Below are 23,614 nucleotides of genomic sequence, written 5' to 3'. Positions count from 1 at the left end.
CCACTTGTAAAAGGTTGTAAGAGGGGTATTTGTCCTTCCCCTTCAAAGTGATTTGCTAGTGGAAGTTGGGAGCCTCATTGAAGAAGGCTTCGCAAGTGGATGTAGGTCATTTTGACCGAACCATTTTAAATTGGTGTGTTCCTTGAATGTGTGAGTATTTACTTTTCTAAAACCGTTATTTACATAGTAGCAAGTTTTCGGTTTTCATCTTCTCACTTTACTTGAGTTACTTTCTCTAAGTCATTGATGAATTGAAATCTCTACGTATTTACAAAATCATTTTCAAATTTATAAGTTTTAATATGTTGCACTAATTCACCCCCCCTCTTAGTGCCGCTCCGATCCTAACAAGTAATAGCACGTGTGACATGATACACATTCTTTACACTTATTATTTGTCATTTTATCACTTTATATTGATTATTACATATGTGATATCCATATATCTGTGGAATGAGAATCAGATCATGATGAGATCACGATAATAAAACTGATTCACCTTTAAACATAAACCCTAAATAATCCTAATCATAGGTTATTCGAAAATGACATCGAGATAACTAGACTGGTGTGCTGTATACTCATCCATATGATAGAGGTAACTGGTCTTATAGCTGATCGTGTGAGGACACTAAGGATACAATGTAGGTGCTCACTGGGGAATGAGTTTACTGATTGATCCGCTCGTGGAATATTGGATGGTTGATGATACCTTATTGTCAAACAACGATTCTGTAGTCCTAGTAGTATTTATGGTCCTTAGACTTGAGACACCAAGGAAGTTCCAGATCTAGTACAATCAGTTATTGGGAGTGACATCCAACCTTACAAGGGCTATTGAGTGTCGATAGAGGATTATCCACTCTTGGTATCATGAGAAGAATATTCTGTGTTCTTGCTCAAACAAATCCTTGACAAATGTCATTCGGATTAAGAGAGAAAGAGTTCTCCGGGAGAATCCGATTAGAATGAGCCTTGAGGGGAAACTATATGGGCTTGACAACACCATGCCCGATATATGGTCTATAGGATATTAGATGGATGAGGGACTAAAGGTGTAACACCCCTGATTAGTCCCACATCGAAAGTGGGCAAGATTAAGATAGACTTATAAGGGTCTGATGAGTGTACTACTATCAACTTCAGCTTAAGCATTTTGGTCAGTGGATTAGACCAAAAGAAGTTGACAAGCTAGTTAGCCCATCAGGCTCGAGTCATAATATTTGGTATCAGAGCCGACCTAGCATTTGGGCATGGTGAGGGGCTTGAGTAGGAAAGGGCTACCCGTAGACGGAGTGAGCTGCGCCTCAAATGCACTATGCTAGGGCCTAATCTGGGTTATGTTGGGGCTTGACGAGGACGTCAAGCCTTTGAGTGGGGGTGATTGTAACACCCCTGATTAGTCCCACATCGAAAGTGGGCAAGATTAAGATTGACTTATAAGGGTCTGATGAGTGTACTACTATCAACTTCAGCTTAAGCATTTTGGTCAGTGGATTAGACCATTGATAGGCTAGTTAGCCTATCAGGCTCGAGTCATAATAAAAGGTACATAGTAACTAACTTGGATTCCCCTATATTTTTTAGGAACTACGACGTAGTGGCCTAGTACGTCCGTAGTTGATGAGTCAAGTGAATTATTATGGAGATAATAAGGTAAATTATTATGGAGATAATAAGGTAGATGCACACTAATCTAAGAGGCTTGGGTAATTGGATGAAGATCCAGGATCCATTAGGGTTAACTAGGGCCTCTATAAATATGAGGGAACTAAAGACCTATAGGCTAGAGCTTCTAGGTTGCCACTGTTGAATCTCGTATTTTAATGATGAAACCACTTGATATATGTTTATGTTTTAATCTGCGTTTTGTGTAACGCAGGATGCTTCGATCAGGATGAGATAATTAAAGCAGGAAAATCATGTTGTACCGGAGGAACATGTCAGAAGATTGGACGTCGGGCCGGTGGATCGGTCGACGTATCGACAGAAGGCTTCGGGCCGTGGACTCGGGCAACGGGCCAAGAAGAGCAGGTATTGTGCCAAGGATATCAGAGTTGCGGAGTTAACTGGCCGATTGGGCAATAGGATGTAGGAGAAGACGATGCGCCGAAGAATCGGACGAAGCGTCGAGGGACCAATGACATGCCGGACAACTTGGTTAATTGCTTAGGATTAATTGTCTCGATCGAAGTTTTGTTTTAAGTGTGCAGGATTAACTACGATGGAAGAAAGACATGCAGTAGGAGTTGCGCCGGAGTCAAGACTATGATCACGTTGGGAGTTCGAGAGCTCGACGAAAGTCCGGACGGTCGTCGGAGGTTCTGCGGGAACAAATCTGAGAAGTCCAGGAGCTTGCCAAAAGAAGCTTGTCAGAACTCACCAAATGGATCATCGTAAGTCCAAGAGCTTGCCGGAAGTCCGTCGGAGCATCGCCGAAGGTTCGTCGGATGTTCGTCGGAAGTTCGCCGGAAGCTCGCCGGAAGAAGCGATTGACGCACTATAGCAAGCTGTAGTAAATGTCTTAAGAATTATCGTAGTTAGCATGTAGATTAAGTTGGGAATGGAAAGTGATCCCATTAACTTAATCTGGGGGCAATTGGGCCCTTGACAGACCCAAATTGGGCTGAATGGATCAACCCATTGGGACCAGAATTCCTACTAGGCGGTGGCACCGCTAGGGTAGGAGGTGGCACCGCCCAGGAGAGGGTCTCCCAAGAGAGCTGGGTGGTGCAACCGCCCCAGGCAGGTGGTGGCACCGCCTGGGCTCAGTCTCCGAGCGAGACTGGGTGGTGCAACCGCCCTTGACAAGTGGTGGAACCGCCTGAGCTCGGTCTCCGAACTCTGCCAAGCGGTGCAACCGCCCCAGTCAGGCGGTGGCACCGCCTGAGCTCGGTCTCCGAGCTCTAGCAGGAGGTGCAACCGCCCCTAACAGGAGGTGGCACCGCCTAGAGGCTTAGTCTTCGAGCTCTGCCAGGTAGTGCAACCGCCCCAGTTAGGCAGTGCAACCGCTAGACCCCGGAATTCCGGGAGATGACAGTTTTGAGCTCGAAATTCAAATTGATTTGAGGCCTATAAATACCCTACCCTTTCAGCAATGAAAGGGTAACCAAAAACCACCAAAATTCTGATCTTACTCTGTGTTTTTTAGCTCAAAAAGTGTTGTATGAGTTAAAAGTTCTCCTTCCTCTTTTCTTCCAAGTTTTGATCTGTCAAGAGAGGAAAGAAAATTCTGTAAGGGTTATCTCCTAAGCCCGTCAAAAGGAGTGAAATTGTAAAAGGGTTGGCCTTCGCCTATTGAAGGAAGGCCTGTAGTGGACGTCGGTGAACTCATCGGTGGAGGAAGCCAGAAGTGGATGTAGGTCAAGATTGACCGAACCACTCTAAATCTCGGTTTGCATTTACTTTGAGCATATTATTTTTACTGCAAACCTCCTCAATAGCTTATTGCCTTCTGCACTTTTACGATCATGTTTCAATGTTCAGTATTTTTCGAATCGGCGTTTAGACGTAAATCAGTTTTATCATACGAACATCATATTTCAGTTTACGCTTACATTCTAATTTCCATCAGAACTGCAAACTGCCTTCATAGACTTGCTTTAACTGCATCTTGCTTGATCACAAGTTAAAGTGATTTACGAATTGGATTTTCTACCGAAATCGCTCTTATCGTACGAACGCAGTTTTAATCGTCGAAAGTTTTCCGCTGCACTAATTCACCCCCCCCCCCCACCCCCCTCCCCTCTTAGTGCTCTTGATCCTAACAATTGGTATCAGAGCCTGATATTTCTCATTTCGGATTTACACCTGAGAGAAATGACTCTTCATGGCTTTCAAGAGGGCTTTTCGGTTGTTCGTCCACCGTTGTTTAACGGATTTGACTACACTTATTGGAAAACTCGAATAAGAGTTTTCATGATTTCTATGAATTTTGATTTATGGAATACTGTTGAAAACGGTTTTCAACTTCCCTCTAAACCGATGAACGAATGGTCGGATTTGGAGAAGAAGTATTTTTCTTTAAACGCAAAGGCTATGAATGCCTTGTTTTGTGCACTTGACAAAAATAAATTTAATCGCGTTTCGATGTGTGATTCGGCTTTTGATATTTGGAGAACTCTTGAGGTCACTCATGAAGGCACTAGTTGAGTGAAAGAGTCCAAAATCAACTTTTTGATACATGATTTCGAGCTTTTTCAAATGAAGCCAAGCGAAACCATTGGTGACATGTACACCCATTTTACGGATGTCGTCAATGGTTTAAGAGCTCTTGCCAAATGTTTTTTGGATTTTGAACTCATAAACAAGATTTTGTGTTCTCTTTCTAAGAAGTGGGATTCAAAAGTAACTGCAATACAAGAAGCTAAAAACCTAAACAACTTACCACTTAAAGAACTAATTGGTTCATTGATGACATATGAAATGGTGCACAATGCACATGATGAACAAGATGAACAAAATCACCTTCCAAAGAACAAGAAGGATTTGGGACATAGAACATTTGAAGACCACTCGAGCATAAGCTCAAGTGATGGTGAACAAGAACTACTCACTAAGAAATTTAAAAAATTAATGAAACGAGAATTGAAGAACAAAAAGAACAGAACTACTTGCTTTGAACGCAAGAAGAATAACACAAAGTGGGATGAATCGAGCTCCTCCGAAGACGAGGAGAAAATCAAGAAAGGAGAGGTGGCAAACTACACCTTAACAGCATTCAACGATGAGGTAATTAAAACCACCTTAATTTATTTTGAAATTACTTGATGTTTTTCATGATGCATTTTCTTTTTTTTAGAATAATTATTTTTGAAAATTACATATTAAAAAAAATATTTGAAAATGCAAGAATATGATCATGCTCATAATTTGAAAATAATAATGAAAATTACATGTTTCATGTTAATGAAATAAAATGTTAGATTTAAAGCTAATGATCATATGTATGTTTTTCTTAAGAAGAAAAAAATGTGTATTTTGATTATTTCTGATTTTGATTAAAACCATGCTTAATATCTTAATGAAAATATTAAGAAATTTAATATCATGCTATATGTGGTTAAGAAGTAATAATGTGTATCATGTTGATTTCCATTGTTATTTCTCGATTTTGATTAAATAAAATCATGCTTGAAGAAATGCATAATGATGTAATATTAAATATTTTGATACTATGATTGATAATTTTATGCATGAAATTTTAAGTTATACATGATGATAAGCATGTGTTATTTTCATGAGTGTATTTGAAAAACATATGGCAAAAATGTGTCCGAATGCATGAACTTATTAAAATCATTTTTTGAACGTCCTTAATTCACTCACTAAATTGCTATAATGAGAACTTTACACTATTACATGCCTTAATAACATGTTGGAAATTATGTGTTTTAGATACAAAATTTTTTATGATCATGAGCATGTTTTATCTTCATGATTGTGTTTGAAAATCTATAGCAAAACCATGTCTGAATGCATGAAAGTGTTAAATTTCATTTTTCTTGATCCTAACAATTGATATTTTTGGATTTTCTCGATATATTATTCTCTTTCGGACTTAATAAACATATGTCATATCGAGTTTGATTCATATCATTGATTTTTGATATATGTAATCAACTAGCAAATGCATCTCTCATAGACTTATCTTGTGAAAAATATCTTTTGAGAAATGGATTTGATGATTCCTTCTTATATCTTTAGAGAAATAATTTTATGTGCAAGGATTTGATTCACACACATATCTTAATCCTTGTAAAAATGAAGTGTGCTTTAATATCCTATCAATTTTAACTTCATTCAAGTAAGCTCACTAGTGACTTTCCTCCTTCATGCAAAAAAGATAATAACAAATAAAGAGGAAGAAGTAATGAAAGCTATCTCCATGTCATGTTTTCCTTAAGGTGTTTGTATAATTGATATCTTATCACTCATTGTTGAAAAATGACATAAACCTAGTTATGGTATGAATCATTACCACACTTACATTTAAAACTTGCTTATATCGTTCTTCTTTTTGTTGATGACAAAGGGGGAGAAAAATATGAATTGATACTATGAGTGCTATATTTGAATGAGAAATAGATGAAATGATATGATTGCTAAATACTTGAAATGTTTGAATCATGTTAAGATATCAATAACTTGCATCGTAATTTTACTTGCTGATATCTTGCCATGTGATGAAATGCTATGATTTGTTGCTAAAATGATGCATGCAATACTTATGCTTTTTATGATGTATGTGATGTATTGCATATGATGATTAAAATTACCTTAATTTGAATTCAAGGTTTATCTCAATTATAGAATTTTGAAATAAGAATGATTACTCACCTTTGTCATGATTTAGAAATTGACATAAAGGGTCTTCCCTTCTTTTTGACAATGACAAAGGGGGAGATAGCTAGGTTGCACAATTCAAGAAGAAAGCAAAAATTGCACTTCTTAAAAGAGAAGAAATTGCTATCTTGAACATCACCGAGAATTGCTAGCTTGAAATCTCAAGAAAATGCAAAAATATTCTATCTTGCCTATCTCAAGATGCTAAACTTGTACTTTGCAACGGAAACAAAATTGCGAGCTCAAACATTGCAAAGGAAGCAAAAATTTGCTAGCTTGCAAACTTGCGTATTTCAAGAAGCAAGAGTTGCTTTCTTGAACATCTCTAAATTGCTAGCTTGCATGTTCTAAGATGTTATAACATTGCTAGCTTGCATGATGTAGAACATGCTATCTTGAACATTACCAAAAGTGCTATCTTGTATGCTGTAAAACTTGCATATCTAAAACTTGATAGCTTGAATGTTCTAAGCATGATGTAACACCTGCTAAATTTTCTAGCTTCAAAACTGCATGATGATAAAACTTGATATTATGTTTTTCATGCAAAATAAGTTAAACTTATATTCCAAACATAAGAATAGTTGGACTTCTCCTTTTTGTTGATGACAAAGGGGGAGAAGTATGATGTTATGCATAAGTTTATGCATAAGTTCATGATGACATGTTGCAAGTATTCATGATGAATATTGCAATGACTTGAATTCAGTTTGAATTCAAAGTTCTATCAATATGACATATTGATAGGGGGAGTTTGTTTAAACTCCGGGAGTTAAGGATAACTCCGTCATCAAGTAGTTGTCATCATCAAAAAGGGGGAGATTGTTGAATCTCATATTTTGATGATGAAACCACTTGATATATGTTTATGTTTTAATCTGTGTTTTGAGTAACGCAGGATGCTTCGATCATGATGAGACAATTAAAGCAGGAAAATCATGTTGTATCGAAGGAACATGTCAGAAGATTGGACGTCGGACCGGTGGATCGGTCGACGTATCGACAGAAGGCTTCGGGCCGTGGACTCGGGCATTGGGCCAAGAAGAGCGAGTATTATGCCAAGGATATCGGAGTTGCGGAGTCAACTGGCCGATTGGGCAATAGGCTGCAGGAGAAGACGATGCGCCAAAGAATCAGACGAAGCGTCGAGGGACCAATGACATGCCGGACAACTTAGTTAATTGCTTAGGATTAATTGTCTCTATCGAAGTTTTGTTTTAAGTGTGCAGGATTAACTACGATAGAAGAAAGACATGCAGCAGGAGTTACGTTGAAGTTAAGACTATGATCACGTTGGGAGTTTGAGAGTTCGACGGAAGTCCGGACGGTCGTCGGAGGTTCTGCGGGAACAAATCTGAGAAGTCTAGGAGCTTGCCAAAAGAAGCTCGTCAGAACTCGCCAAGTGGATCGTCGCAAGTCCAGGAGTTTGCCAGAAGTCCGTCGGAGCATCGCTGAAGGTTCGTCGGATGTTCGCCGGAAGTTCGCCGGAAGAAGCGATTGACGCATCGGAGCAAGCTGTAGTAAATGTCTTAAGAATTATCGTAGTTAGCATTTAGATTAAGTTAGAAATGGGAGGTGATCCCATTAACTTAATCTGGGGGCAATTGGGCCCTTAAAAAACCCAAATTGGGCCAAATGGATCAACCCATTCGGACCAGAATTCCTACTAGGCGGTGGCACCGCCTGGGCTCAGTCTCCGAGCGAGACTGGGCGGTGCAACCGCCCCTGACAAGCGATGGAACCGCTTAAGCTCGGTCTCCGAGCTCTTCCAAGCGGTGCAACCGCCCTAGTCAAGCGATGGCACCGCCTGAGCTCAGTCTCCGAGCTCTGGTAGGAGGTGCAACCACCCCTAACAGGAGGTGGCACCGCCTAGAGGCTCAGTCTTCGAGCTCTGCCAGGCAGTGCAACCGCCCCAGTCAGGCGGTGCAACCGCTAGACCCCGGAATTCCGAGAGATGACAGTTTTGAGCTCGAAATTCAAATTGAGTTGGGGCCTATAAATACCCCACCCTTTCAGCAATGAAAGGGTAACCAAAAACCACCAAAATCCTGATCATACTCTGTGTTTTTTAGCTCAAAAAGTGTTGTATGAGTTAAAAGTTCTCCTTCCTCTTTTCTTCCAAGTTTTGATCTGTCAAGAGAGGAAAGAAAATTCTGTAACGGTTGTCTCCTAAGCCCATCAAAAGGAGTGAAACTGTAAAAAGGTGGTTGGCCTTCGCCTATTGAAGAAAGGCCTCTAGTGGACGTCGGTGAACTCATCGGTGGAGGAAGCCAGAAGTGGATGTAGGTCAAGATTGACCGAACCACTCTAAATCTCGGTTTGCATTTACTTTGAGCATATTATCTTTACTGCAAACCTCCTTAATAGCTTACTGCCTTCTGCGCTTTTACGATCCTGTTTCAAAGTTTAGTATTTTCCGAATCGGCATTTAGACGTAAATCAGTTTTATCATACGAACATCATATTTCAGTTTATGCTTACATTCTAATTTCCATCAGAACTGCAAACTGCCTTCATAGACTTGCTTTAACTGCATCTTGCTTGATCACAAGTTAAAGTAATTTACGAATTGGATTTTCTACAGAAATCTCTCTTATCGTACGAACGCAGTTTTAATCATCGAAAGTTTTCCGCTGCACTAATTCACCCCCCCCCCCTCTTAGTGCTCTTGATCCTAACAGCCACTTCCTATTCTCTTCTTCCCTTCTCCTTATCAGAGAGCGGGCCTGAAGATTTGAGGAGCGTCGTTGCAGCCCTGTTATGTGGATCACCGCTAGAGAGGATGACGTTTGACCTCCTTCATCCACTCCTATAGATCTGCAAGGATTCAGGGATATATGATCTCCCTAGGTAACACAACTATCTCATACATGGTTTTCTATTTCGTGGGTTTTGCACACCAATCTACGCATGACGACAAACACATATTAGGAAATTTACGTTTTTGTTTTATGTTCTTCCATTGCACATGTGATATTGCCCCTAGATTTCCCTATATAAAGGTTCTCTCCTAAGCTTGTAAAAAGGAGAAAGAGTTTTAAGGGTAGTTGGTCCTCGCTCATTGAAAAAAGATCGATAGTGGAAACCGGTGGCCTCGAGTGAAGAGGAATTGGGAGTGGATGTAGGTCACGATGACCGAACCACTATAAATCTCATTTACATTTACTTTGAGCTTTCTATTTTCATTACAAACTGATTTGTTACTTTCACTACACTTATGAATATGTTTTCAAGTTAACATCTTTCGAATATCAGTTTTCATCATACGAAAGTTTTTGAATCGATGTAATTTTTTCTTAGGTGGTGGTATCATCAGAGCCTGATTTCTGAGACTCTGTTAGGTGGTCGTACTGCCTAGACTGGGCGATGGTACCGCCTAGTATTAGTTTGCGAGCGATAGTACCGCCCAATAATGACGGTGGTACCGTTAGTACTCTAGAAATTGGGGATGAGATACTTTTTGGCTCAATTTTTGAAGTCATTTGGGTCTATAAATACCCACTCTTTCTTGCATAAAAGAGTACGATAAGTGTGAACAAAAGCCTTGAGATTTTGGTTGTATAAGTGTTGAAAAAGTGCTAAGTATCATCCTAATCCTTGTTTTAGCTTTGTGATCGATCCAAGAGAGGTGTGAGGTTTGTAAAAGGTTATCTACTAAACTTGTAAAAAGGAAAAAGTATTATAAAATGGTGGTTAGTCTTTGCCAATTGAAGAAAGACCATTAGTGGACCTTAGTGGCCTCAATGGAAGAGGAATCGGGAGTGGATGTAGGTCACGATGATCGAACCACTATAAATTTGGTGTGCACTCTCTTTTTACTCTTCATTACTATTTGTTGAATCTCGTATTTTGATGATGAAACCAATTGATAATTATGTTTATGTTTTAATCTGCATTTTGAGTGACGCAGGATGCTTCGATCAGGATGAAACAATTAAAGCAGAAAAATCATGTTGGGCCGGAGGAACATGTCAGAAGATTGGACGTCCGGCCGGTGGATCGGTCGACGTATCGACAGAAGGCTTTGGGCCGTGGACTCAGGCATCGGGCCAAGAAGAGCGGGTATTGTGCCAAGGATATCGGAGTTGCGGAGTCAACTAGCCAATTGGGCAATAGGCCGTAGGAGAGGACGATGCACCGAATAATCGGACGAAGCGTCGAGGGACCAATGACATGCCGAACAACTTGGTTAATTGCTTAGGATTAATTGTCTCGATCGAAGTTTTGTTTTACATGTGCAGGATTAACTACGATGGAAGTAAGACATGCAGCAGGAGTTCCACCGAAGTCAAGACTATGATCACATTGGGAGTTCGAGAGTTCGACGAAAGTCCGAACGATCGTCGGAGGTTCTGCAGGAACAAATCTGAGAAGTCCAGGAGCTTGCCAAAGAAGCTTGTCAGAACTCACTAAGTGGATCATCGCAAGTCCAGGAGTTTGCCGGAAGTCCACCGGAGCATCGCCGAAGGTTCATCGGATATTCGCCGGAAGTTCATCGGAAGATCGCCGGAAGAAGCGATTGACGCACCAGAGCAAGTTGCATAAATATCTTAAGAAATATCATAGTTAGCATGTAGATTAAGTCAAGAATGGGAGGTGATCCCATTAACTTAATCTGGGGGCAATTGGGCCCTTGATAGACCCAAATTGGGCTGAATGGATCAACCCATTCAGACCAGAATTCTTGCTAGGCGATGGCACCGCCAAGGTCAGCGGTGGCACCGCCCAAGAGATGGTCTCCTAGGAAAGCTGGGTGGTGCAACCGCCCAGGTTAGGCGGTGGCACCGCCTGGGCTCAGTCTCCGAGCGAGACTGGGCGGTGCAACCGCCCCAATCAGGCGGTGGCAACGCTTGGGCTCAGTCTCCGAGTGAGACTGGGTGGTGCAACCGCCCCTGTCAAGCGGTGGCACCACCCAGAGGCTCAGTCTCCGAGCTGCCAGGTGGTTGTACCGCCCTAGTCAAGAGGTAGTACCGCCAGGAACCCAGAAATCCGGGAAAAGATATTTTTTAGCTCCAAATTCAAACCAGTTTGAGGCCTATATATACCCCACCCTTTCTTGCATGAAACGGCACCAAAAATCCAATCTTACTCTATGATTTTTAGAGCTCAAAAGTGTTGTAAAGGCTAGAAGTTCTCCTCTCTCTTTTCTTCCAAGTTTTGATCTTTCAAGAGATGAGAGAAAATTCTGTAAGGGTTGTCTCCTAAGCCCATCAAAAGGAGTGAAATCGTAAAAGGGTGGTTGGCCTTTGCCTATTGAAGGAAGGCCTCTAGTAGACATCGGTGACCTCATCGGAGGAGGAAACCAAAAGTGGATATAGGTCAAGATTGACCAAACCACTCTAAATCTCGGTTTGTATTTACTTTATATTCTCTTTCTTAACTACAAACTGCCTCCATAGCTTTACTTTAACTGCACTTCGCCTAATCTAAGTAAAAGCAACTTCCGAATCGGCTTTCATACCGAAATCGCTTTTATCGTACGAACGTCGTTTTAAATCGTCGAAAGTTTTCCGCTGCACTAATTCACCCCCCCCCCCCCCCCCCGTCTTAGTGCTCTTGATCCTAACAATTGGTATCAGAGCCTGGTATTTCTCATTTCGGATTTACACCCGAGAGAAATAGCTCTCAGGGCTTTCAAGAGGGCTTATCGGTTGTTCGTCCACCGTTGTTTAACGGATTGGACTACACTTATTGGAAAACTCGAATGAGAGTTTTGTTGATTTCTATAAATTTGGATTCATGGAACATTGTTGAAAATGATTTTCAACTTCTCTCTAAACCGATGAACGAATGGTCGGATTTGGAGAAGAAGTATTTTTCTTTAAATGCAAAGGCTATGAATGCCTTATTTTGCGCTTTGGACAAAAATGAGTTCAATCGGATTTTTACATGCGAAATGGCTTTTGATATTTGGCGAACACTTGAAATCACGCACGAGGGAACTATTAGAGTCAAAGACTTGAAAGTTAACATTTTATTGCATGATTTTAAGCTTTTTCGAATGCAACCAAGCGAGACTATAGGCGGTGTATACACCCATTTCACGGATGTCGTCAATAATCTAAGAGTTCTTGGTAAATCTTTTTTGAATTTTGATCTCGTAAGCAAGATCTTAAGATCCCTTCCAAAAAAGTGGGATCCTAAAATAACCGCAATACAAGAGATAAAAAATTTAAATGATTTTTCATTAGAAGAATTAATCGGGTCATTAATGACATATGAAATGACACTTTTGGAACATTTTGAACCCGATGAGCACTTGAATCACCTTCCAAAGAATAAAAAGGATTTGGAACTCCGGACAAATGAATATCACTTGAGCAATGACTCAAGTGATGAGGACAATGATGAACTTGAACTTCGAACACTAAATCTTAATAAGTTTATTGAATAAAAATCTAAAATAAATAATGAACTTGAAGGAAGAGGCCTAAGAAGAGGAAGGCAACTAAGGATGAATCAAGAACTTCCAAAGGTAAAACAGTGAATTGGGTTTTGACGGGCTTCGACTACAAGGTAAGTAACTCAACTCTCTTGAATTATTTTGAAATTACTTGAAGTTTTTCATGAGTGCTTAATTTAGATAGTAGGAATAGGAAATAAAAAATTATTTTTCAAAAATTATATCATGTTTTTCTTTTTAGCATCATTGAAAAATTAAAAATTTGATCATGAAAAGTATATAGCTAAGGTTTCATGCATGTTATGTTTTGAAATGTTGAATGATGTATGCAACATTAGGGATGATAATTATAATGCTTAAGATTAATCCATGCATGTGTATCTTGATGATTTTATGTCATGCATGAGTTTTTGAAGTAAATGTTGATTTGAAACTCTCATTTTAGATTAACATGTTTTTGGTCTAATCGTTTTTATAACGAATTAAGATGACATTCTCATGACATATTAAGATGACATAGTGCATATACATCTATGTATGAATTTCTTGATAGTCTTTTGATGATAGATGTGATATCATGATGTGTTTTGTCTTGACGGCTTCATGACGAAACTTATGTTTCGATTTTAAATGATGATACATGTTTTCACAAAAGACTTGAATACCCTCACATGAAATCAATTGTATGAAATGGAAATGAATTTTCTATCCTATTGAGATTAATGAATTTATTTTACCAATCTTGTGAATCTTATGAAAATAAACATGATGAATATTTTGAAAATAAATGAGTGTATCATGCATTTGGTTTTAATGATTTCTCTTTAACATACTTTTTGAAATCATACTTGATGATGAATATCAAGATATTAAAAGGATGTTATCATGGAATCATGCTTGATGATTTGTTTTTTACCTTTCCGTCTTAAATGTTGACACTTGTTTTATTAAAGGTAAAGGCATGCTTATAAGAAGCAAATCACATGAATAGAAATTTTTAAAAACGAAATGCGATCCTTTATCTTATCGTCTTTTCAATAAATCTATGCTTGTCATGTATGAATTTATTGAATGTGACTTTGAGGATGATTTCGGATTTCACAAATGCTTGATTCATACTTATGACATAAGACACATTTTAAATATGAATCATGTTCAATGCTTCAATCATATTACATCTCCCTTAATTCATTTTGTTCTCCTAGATTTATTTACCAAAGAGGAGAATCTTCCGAATGAATGAAATGATACAAATGAATCACTTATCGATATATATTTTTGAAATATCTTTTTAATGTGATGTTGATAATTTGAGACGCCTGTTGGAATTCATGACATGAGATAATTGAATCCTTAACTTACTCTTTATATGGCTTGAAAATATATGTTTAAAATCTTGCTTGATGTGTTGTTTTATAAGATTTTGCCTTTACGTCTTGAACCTTCATGCTTATCTTGATTTGGCATATAAAGACTAAGGCATGCTTAGATGAAAAAGAATCACTTAAAAAATACCTTTCCTATCTGATCGAGATTAATGATTTTATGATATTTTGTGAATCTCGAAATTGATTTTGTTGACTTGATTATGAGTTTCAAGTTAACGATTTGACTTGAATGAGTTTTATCTAAATCATAATCTTGATCTTGCAAAATTGGAATCACAAATAATATCTTTTGGTATTTATGAATTGATACTCGAAAGTATTGGTATTCATGACTTGAATTTGATTGAAACATTGCATGCTTAAATTAATCATTCTCCTATGTTTCAAAAATTCTTTAAATGCCTTATGTGATGATTGAAAATTAATTTGCTTTATGATGAATCACGAATCATGACTTGATCTATGATATTGATATATTTTAATAATTATCCTTGGTTGTATAATTCTTTGGCTCTATTAAAAAGATTTGTCAAATGAATCATGTCCTTCTTGAATTTTCTTGATATCATGACATGATTTTGTAATATGGCTTGTATAATGATTAAATTTTTTAGCCATTGATTTCTCCATTCTTTTCGATAATGATAAAGGGGGAGTTAGTTTACTAACCTGCATATTTCAAAGGAAAAAAAATTTGCTAGCTCGATCATTTCATTGAAAGGACTTGCTATCATGAACACTACCAATGAATTACAAATCTTGTTATATAAAGAGAAGCAAAGAATTGCTATATTGAAAGAAGCAAAAAATGTAAAACTTAGAAAACTTGCAATATAATTGCTCTTGTCATGCTTTGTATAAAAAATAAGTTGATATCCTTAAAAGCATCGCATTAAATTTTTTAGTGTATTGCAATGTATTACATGTATCACAAATTGAAATTTTTGAGACTATTATCATATCATGTTTAACAATTGATGTCTTTCATGACATGATTTCTTTGCATTATTGTCTTGTATGTATCATGTGATGATTGAAATATTGATTGATGCAAATTCATAGTTAATGTAAAAGTCTAAATCATTGGTTCCTCTCATTCTTTTCGGCAATGACATAGGGGGAGAAAGATTGCTAGCTCAAGGCAAATGCTGGCTAGCTTGTACTCTTCCCTTCTTTTTGACAAAAACAAAGGGGAGAAAGCTTTTGCTAGTCATGCAAAGAAAAACAAAGTACAATCTTGCACAAAAAGCAAGTGTTGAATTGCCATAATTGAACTTAAGAATCTTGCTATGCTTTTATGCTTATATGTTGTGATGAAAGGCTAGCTTGTATGTAGTAAAACTTGCATATCGTAAAAATTGCTAGCTTATAGTCTAAAGAGAAGCAAACAGTTGCTATCTCAAGAAAAGCAAACATGCTAAAACTTGCACATCTTTAATTGCTAGGTTGTATGATGATAAAATTTGATACTATGTTTATCATGCAATGATTTGAACTTCTTATCTCTAAACACATAAAAGTAGGAACTTCTCCTTTTTGTTGATGATAAAGGGGGAGAAGTATGATGACATGACATGTTATGCATAAGTTTATGATGACATGTTGCTTTGATTCTTGAATCCAAGAGTTTCTATCAATAAGCCATATTGATATGGGGAGTTTGTTTAAACTCCAAGAGTTAAGTTTAACTCCGTCATCAATTGGTTGTCATCATCAAAAAGGGGGAGATTGTTGAATCTCATATTTTGATGATGAAACCAATTGATAATTGTGTTTATGTTTTAATCTGTGTTTTGAGTGACGCAGGATGCTTCGATCAGGATGAGACAATTAAAGCAAAAAAATCATGTTGGGTCGGAGGAACATATCAGAAGATTGGACGTCGGGCCGGTGGATCGGTCGACGTATCGACAGAAGGCTTTGGGCCGTGGACTCAGGCATCGGGCCAAGAAGAGCGGGTATTATACTAAGGATATCGGAGTTGCGGAGTCAATTGGCCGATTGGGCAATAGGCCGCAGGAGAGGATGATGCGCCGAATAATCGGATGAAGCGTCGAGGGACCAATGACATGCCAGATAACTTGGTTAATTGCTTAGGATTAATTGTCTCGATCATAGTTTTGTTTTACATGTGTAGGATTAACTACAATGGAAGTAAGACATGCAGCAGGAGTTGCACCGGAGTCAAGACTATGATCACATTGGGAGTTCGAGAGTTCGACGGAAGTCCGGATGGTCGTCGGAGGTTCTACGGGAACAAATTTGACAAGTCCAGGAGCTTGCCAAAGAAGCTCGTCAGAACTCGCCAAGTGGATCGTCGTTAGTCCAGGAGTTTGTCGGAAGTCTGCCGGAGCATCGCCGAAGGTTCATTGGATGTTCGTCGGAAGTTCGTCGGAAGCTCGCTGGAAGAAGCGATTGACGCACCAGAGCAAGTTGCAGTAAATGTCTTAAGAAATATCATAGTTAGCATGTAGATTAAGTTAGGAATAGGAGGTGATCCCATTAACTTAATCTGAGAGCAATTGGGCCCTTGATAGACCCAAATTGGGCTGAATGAATCAACCCATTCGGACCAGAATTCTTGCTAGGCGATAGTACCGCTAGGGTCGGCGGTGGCACCGCCTAGGAGATGGTCTCCCAGGAAAGTTGGGCGGTGCAACCTGTTAGAACCCTTGCAGATTCTAAACTTGGGGTTGATCTCTTTAGGGGATCGGCCTCCTTGGAACTCTATAGGGGTTCCTCCCTCCAAGTGCTGCTCAAAGGCTGCAGAAAAGTTTCATCTATTGCTTATGAAAAAAAGAGGAATACATGGCTATTTATAGGGCTTCTAAACCCTAACTCCTAATATAACTCCTACTTAAGACTCTTACTTCTAACCAACTCCTAATAGAACTCCTACTCAAGACTCCTATTCCCTTACAACTCCTAATTCTTCTCTAAGAAAAAACCTCCTACATGAATGTCCCTCTCAATTAGGACTCTCCTAACTAGAGTCCTAACAGAATGTCCCTCTCAATTAGGACTCTCCTAGCTAGAGTCCTAACAGAATGTCCCTCTCAATTAGGACTCTCCTAGCTAAAGTCCTAACAGTTTTACATGAATGTCTCTCTCAATTAGGACTCTCCTAGCTAGAGTCCTAACAAACCCGCCCTCTTCAAATCAGCCTTGTCCTCGAGGCTGACAATTCATGAATTTTGGGAATTTGATCTTCAAGTCATCATAGTTCTCCAAAGTGGCATCTTCTGTTAGTAGGTTTGCCCACTGTATTAGCAATTCAGTAGTGGATCGTCGTCGTCGAGTCATAATCCGTCGATCAATAATGTCACTTGGCTGAGTCTGAAGTCCTCCTTGGGTAGTCATATTTGGTGGGTGGCTTTGGGCTATCTCCAAGCACCTATTTACAACTTCTGTCTGGCCGTCGGTTTGTGAGTGATATGTCATACTCCTTTTCAATTTAGTACTCTTATAGTGTAATTCTTTTGAGTCCCAATTGTAATGAGCTACGGAGCTTGGTGCTTCCTCCAATTTTTTTATAATCTTACTAGTCTCTGAATCTTCCTACCATTCCATCTTAATATCCTCAAGGAAGTCGCTGGTCGGAAGTGAAATGGCCAAAACTTCAGCTTGCTCGGGTAGCTGCGAAAGCGCATCTGCAAGAACATTCTCTTTCCCCTTTTTGTAAGTTATTTCATAATCAAATCCAAGAAGTTTTATTACCCAGTTTTGCTGCTCAGGGGATAATATCTTTCGCTCCAAAAAGTACTTGAGGCTTTTATGGTCGGTTTTAATTTGAAATCGTCGATCAATCAAGTAGGGTCTCCACCTCGTTGCTGCGCGCACAATGGCGAGCATCTCCTTATCATATGTTGACTTATTTTGATGGGAGGGAGATAATGCCTTGCAAGTGTATGCGAGTGGTCGACCATCTTGCATGAGAATTGCTCCAATTCCGACTCCAGATGCGTCGGCCTCAATAATGAAGGGTCGATTGAAATCTGGTAGTGTTAGCACCAGCGTCGTCGTCATGGCTGCCTTAAGTTTGTCGAAGGCAACGGAGGCTCTGTCTGACCATTGGAAGACATCTTTTTTCAAAAAGGAAGTAAGTGGTGCACTGATCTCTCCATAATTTTTCACGAACTTGCAGTAGTAGCCTATTAAACCCAGAAAGCCATGTAGCAATTTTATGTTCCTCGGGGTCAGCCAATTTTGCATTGCTCCAATTTTGAAGGGGTCTACTGCCACACCTTCCTTTGATATGATATGCCCAAGATATTCCACCTTCTTTTGAAGAAAGCAAAAATTCATAGTGGTTATTGTGTGTTCAAAAGGTGGTTTTCGGTATGTCTTCTTCGCATACTCGTATTTGATGATACCCGGATCGAAGGTCCAGCTTTGTGAAGATTTGTGCTCCCTTTCATCTTGCAACTCATCTACTACTGGAATAGGGTATTTATCCTTGATGGTTATGCCATTGGGAGTTCGGTAATCAACACATAATCGCCATATTCCATCCTTCTTTCGTATGAGGAGCACCGGTGAAGAGTAGGGGCTACAACATGGCCGAATAACTCCTGTTTTGAGCATCTCTTTTACAATCCTTTCTATTTCATCCTTCTGGAGATGTGGATACTGATATGGCTGAGCATTTGCTGGAGATTGGCCTGGAAGAATCGTTATACAATGATCATGCCGACGGGTAAGAGGTAGGTTGCGTAGTTCGTCAAATATATCTGAAAATTCAGCAAGTAAAGGAAGTATATTTGGATCTTCCAATTTTGTTGGCTCTCCCTTAGTTTGCTGCTCAAGTTGTACCAAAAAGCCACTGCATGCTTTATGCAAAACCTTCTTCATTTGTTGTGTGCAAATCATCGTTACGTCGCCCCCATGTTTCCCGTGCAGTATCACCTGTTTCTCCTTACTATAAAATTTCATAATTAGTTTCATAAAATTCTAAGAAAAATCACCTAATGTTGTCAACCATTTAATTCTGAGCATGGCCTCATGATCATCAAGAGGGAGAAGGAAGAAATCTGCAATTATCTCTTGGTCCTGCAGCAATAGTTTCTCCTGCGGGCGCCTACGATCACACTTCAAAATCCGTCTGTCGGTGACCTTAACATCAAACCTGCAACGATTCTCGATAGGTAATGCCATTCGGATAGCAACCTTACTGTTTAGGATATTATTAGTGCTGCCCATGTCGATGAAAACAGTGATCAGTTGTTGTTTGAGAAGGCCTCCAACTTTCATCATTTGCGGGTTTGAGTAGCCGGCTAGTGCATGTACCGTAACTTCGGTCGGTTGTGGCTCTTCTTCTGCATCTTCTTCTTTATGTTCAATGCTCTCTTCTGGATGTTCAATGACCTCTTCTTCTACTGGTTCAATGATAAAAAGTCTCCCTTTACTACAGCGATGCTCATGGCTCCACGGCTCGTCGCAATGCCAACATAACCCCTTCGCAGATCGCTCCTGAAGCTCTTCTCTTGTCAACCTTTTTGTTGCAGGGACTCGGTCAACAGTAGGGGGGGCTAAGGGCTTCAATATTACTGGTTGAGGAGTGACCCTAGTCCTTCGAGCTTCATGGTTCAATTGCTCCTCTTGATGTCGTGCGAAAGAGATGGCTGCCACAAGCGTGTACGCTTGTCGCGCTTTAACTTCTCCTCGGATCTCCGGCTTCAAGCCCTCAATAAAGGTCCTCAATAGTTGTTTTTGAGACCAATCAAGAGTTTGATTAGATAACCTTTCAAACATGGTTTGGTACTCCTGAATGGTGGAGGTTTGTCGGATCTTTGCTAGTTGTCCGTCAATATTCTCGTAATCGGTTGGTCTGAAGCGGATCAGCAGTCCTTCTTTGAATTGTTGCCATGAAAGGACTCCATAAGTATGTTCAAAGCAGTCAAACCACTGTATAGCATCCCCTTCAAGATGTATAGCTGTAATTTTCACCATAGATGCATCCGCGGTTTTGTGGTACCGAAAATATCGCTCCGCGTGCAAGATCCAACCAATCGGGTCTCCTTCTTCCCATCTAGGGAAGTCCACCCTTATGCGTGGATAGTTGGGATCGATCATAGAGCCTCCCCTCCCTTGGAACTCATCTCTTCGGGCCTGGTGCGATTGGGTAAAGCTCTCTCCGTGATATGATTTTTTCGGGCTTAGTAGTCGGCCCAATCTGAGTTCGGTAAAGAGCGTCCGAATCTTATCCTCCATTCGCGCCTCCAAGGCTTCGAATTTAGCATCGATTGCCTCCTTAGATGCCATAGTATATGCCTCCAAATCTATGATGTTAAGATCTCTCTTTTGTTGTCAGGTTAAAGGCATGTATAGGTTGAGAGAAGTGATGGTCGAAAGGGTTGGTGGATCGGTGGATGTAGCCTACGATTTAGGCTTGTTTTGTGGCTGTTTTGGGCGCAGTTTGTGGGTGTGGTTTGGTGAAGTTTTAGGGCTGTGGATGAAAGTTTTGGATCTATGGTAGATGGCAGCAAAGGTTTGAGAGAAATCAGTGGAAGTTGCAGCAAGTATGTGCTGTCTTGTAAGAGCAGAATTGTCGTCGAAGAAACAGCGGTTTCTCGACGTAATTTCCACCAAAAACTTGAGAGAATTGATAGCAAAATCACAGTTTATATGACAGCAAGGATGACTAACTTAATCAAGAAAATTTTGGCAGTATAATAGCAAGGAAATTGGTGCAAGTTGCGATAGCAGAATTCTCGTCGAAAAATTTCAGCAGTTTATGATGAAAATTTATAGCAACACAAAAATCGGTTTTAGAGATGAATTCCTCAATAGATCAATCTTAGATGGAAGCCAAGGTGATCTATAAAGTGTATAAGAAATTTCATTCAAAAAAGATTGCAAATAGATGGGTTAAGGCAACAATATGCGGTTGAAATTTTCTGCAGCATAGATTTTTAAGTATAGCAGATTGGACGTAAAAGATCAGAAGTTTATATTGAGAATTTTTTGATGAAACCAAAGGGAAATCCACTATTAGGAAGTGTCAAAGCTATCATAAAAATTTCGTAGAGATTTGGATAGAAACAACATAGTATCAAGATCAAACAATCAGTGCTATGCGACTGAAATTTTACGGTGCAGATTTTCAAGTATAGTAGATTAGATGTAAAATATCAATGGTTAATTTGAGAATTTTTTGACAAAACCAAAGGGAAATCTGCTGTTAGGAAGTGTCAAAGATGTCATAAAATTTCATGGAGATTTGGATAGAAAAAATATAGTAGCAAGATCAAACAGATAGTGCTATACGATTGGAATTCTGCAATGTATCTTTTGTCGTAGAGATGAAAACTTTATGACGAAAAGTTTATGCAGCAATATAAAAATAATTTTTTTGGGATTTTAAAATAAAGATAACTAAATTGCAACAGCAGTAAGGTAGAAAACCAGAACCTGTTGCAATTCACGGGGAGATCAAAGGATGATCCGTGGTGGTGGAGATGATGGCGGAATTCGGCGATGATCTTTTAAGCAATTGTGGGAATTGCTTTGGATGGTTGTGGAGGGTTGATGGATGGCTGTGGAAGGGCAGCGAGACGCCAAAAACGCTGCTCTGATACCAGGTGTTAGGACCCTTGCAGATTCTAAACTTGGGGTTGATCTCTTTAGGGGATCGGCCTCCTTGGAACTCTATAGGGGTTCCTCCCTCCAAGTGCTGCTCAAAGGCTGTAGAAAAGTTTCATCTATTGCTTATGAAAAAAGGAGGAATACATGGCTATTTATAGGGCTTCTAAACCCTAACTTCTAACATGACTCCTACTTAAGACTCTTACTTCTAACCAACTCCTAATAGAACTCCTACTCAAGACTCCTATTCCCTTACAACTCCTAATTCTTCTCTAAGAAAAAACCTCCTACATGAATGTCCCTCTCAATTAGGACTCTCCTAACTAGAGTCCTAACAGAATGTCCCTCTCAATTAGGACTCTCCTAGCTAGAGTCTTAACAGAATGTCCCTCTCAATTAGGACTCTCCTAGCTAAAGTCCTAACAGTTTTACATGAATGTCCCTCTCAATTAGGACTCTCCTAGCTAGTGTCCTAACACAACCGCCTAGGTTAGGCGGTGGCACCGCTTGGGCTCAATCTCCGAGCGATAATGGGTGGTGCAACCGCCCCAGTCAAGCGGTGGCACCGCCTGGGCTCAGTCTCCGAGTGAGACTAGGCGGTGCAATCGCCCCTGTCAAGCGGTGGCACCGCCAAGAGGCTCAGTCTCCGAGCTGCCAAGCGGTTGTACCGCCCTAGTTAGGAGGTAGTACCGCCAAGACCCCGAAAATCCGAAAAAAGATATTTTTGAGCTCCAAATTCAAACCAGTTTGAGGCTTATATATACCCCACCCTTTCCTGCATGAAAGGGCACCGAAAATCCAATCTTTCTCTATGATTTTTAGAGCTCAAAAGTGTTGTAAAGGCTAGAAGTTCTCCTCTCTCTTTTCTTCCAAATTTTGATCTTTCAAGAGAGGAGAGAAAATTCTGTAAAGGTTGTCTCCTAAGCCCGTCAAAAGGAGTGAAACCATAAAAGGGTGGTTGGCCTTTGCCTATTGAAGAAAGGCCTCTAGTGGATGTTGGTGACCTCATCGGGGGAGGAAGCCAAAAGTGGATGTAGGTCAAGATTGACCGAACCACTCTAAATCTCGGTTTGCATTTACTTTATGTTCTCTATCTTAACTGCAAACTGCCTCCATAGCTTTACTTTAACTGCACTTTGCCTAATCTAAGTTAAAGCAACTTCTGAATCGGCTTTCCTACCGAAATCGCTTTTATCGTATGAACGTCGTTTTAAATCGTCGAAAGTTTTCCGCTACACTAATTCACCCCCCCACCCCCCCTCCTTAGTGCTCTTAATCCTAACACTATTGTTCTCTGTTTTTAATTACTTATTATATTTACTTCAAGTCAAACACACTTTCGATATCAATTCCGATACAGGTTTAATCGAATCAAGCTTTTCAAAATTATTGAAGTTTTTCGAATCGATGAAATTTTTATCATAAGTACTAATTCACTCCCCCCTTTTAGTGCCAACTTGATCCTAACAATAATAATATTTTTAAACATATTAAATGATCATTAATGACTTGTACGAAAAATATTAAGAGCAAATTATGTCATATTGCATTTGTTGACATGGTATGAAGTGAAATAAATAATAAGAATGTGAGAAATAACTCCTTCGTAGTTTCATTTTGTTGTTCACTTTACAATATATTCTGTATAAGAACACATCAGAATAAATTATGTCATATTACCCTAAATGATTCAAAATAACCCAAAGGATTCTTTATGATTTGTATGAAACACATAAGTATAAATTATGTCATATTACATTTATTGGCATGATATAGAGTAAAACTAATGACAAGAATACGAGAAGTGATCCTTTATAATATTTTTATATATGAATAATCCCTTTGTAGTATTTTTCTATCCACTTAAATTGGTACACCCTATAAACTGATGCGG

Source organism: Musa acuminata, chromosome BXJ1-2 (genome assembly GCF_036884655.1).
Source record: "Musa acuminata AAA Group cultivar baxijiao chromosome BXJ1-2, Cavendish_Baxijiao_AAA, whole genome shotgun sequence".
Classification (NCBI taxonomy): Eukaryota; Viridiplantae; Streptophyta; class Magnoliopsida; order Zingiberales; family Musaceae; genus Musa; species Musa acuminata.
Note: the sequence above shows the minus strand (reverse complement) of the source record.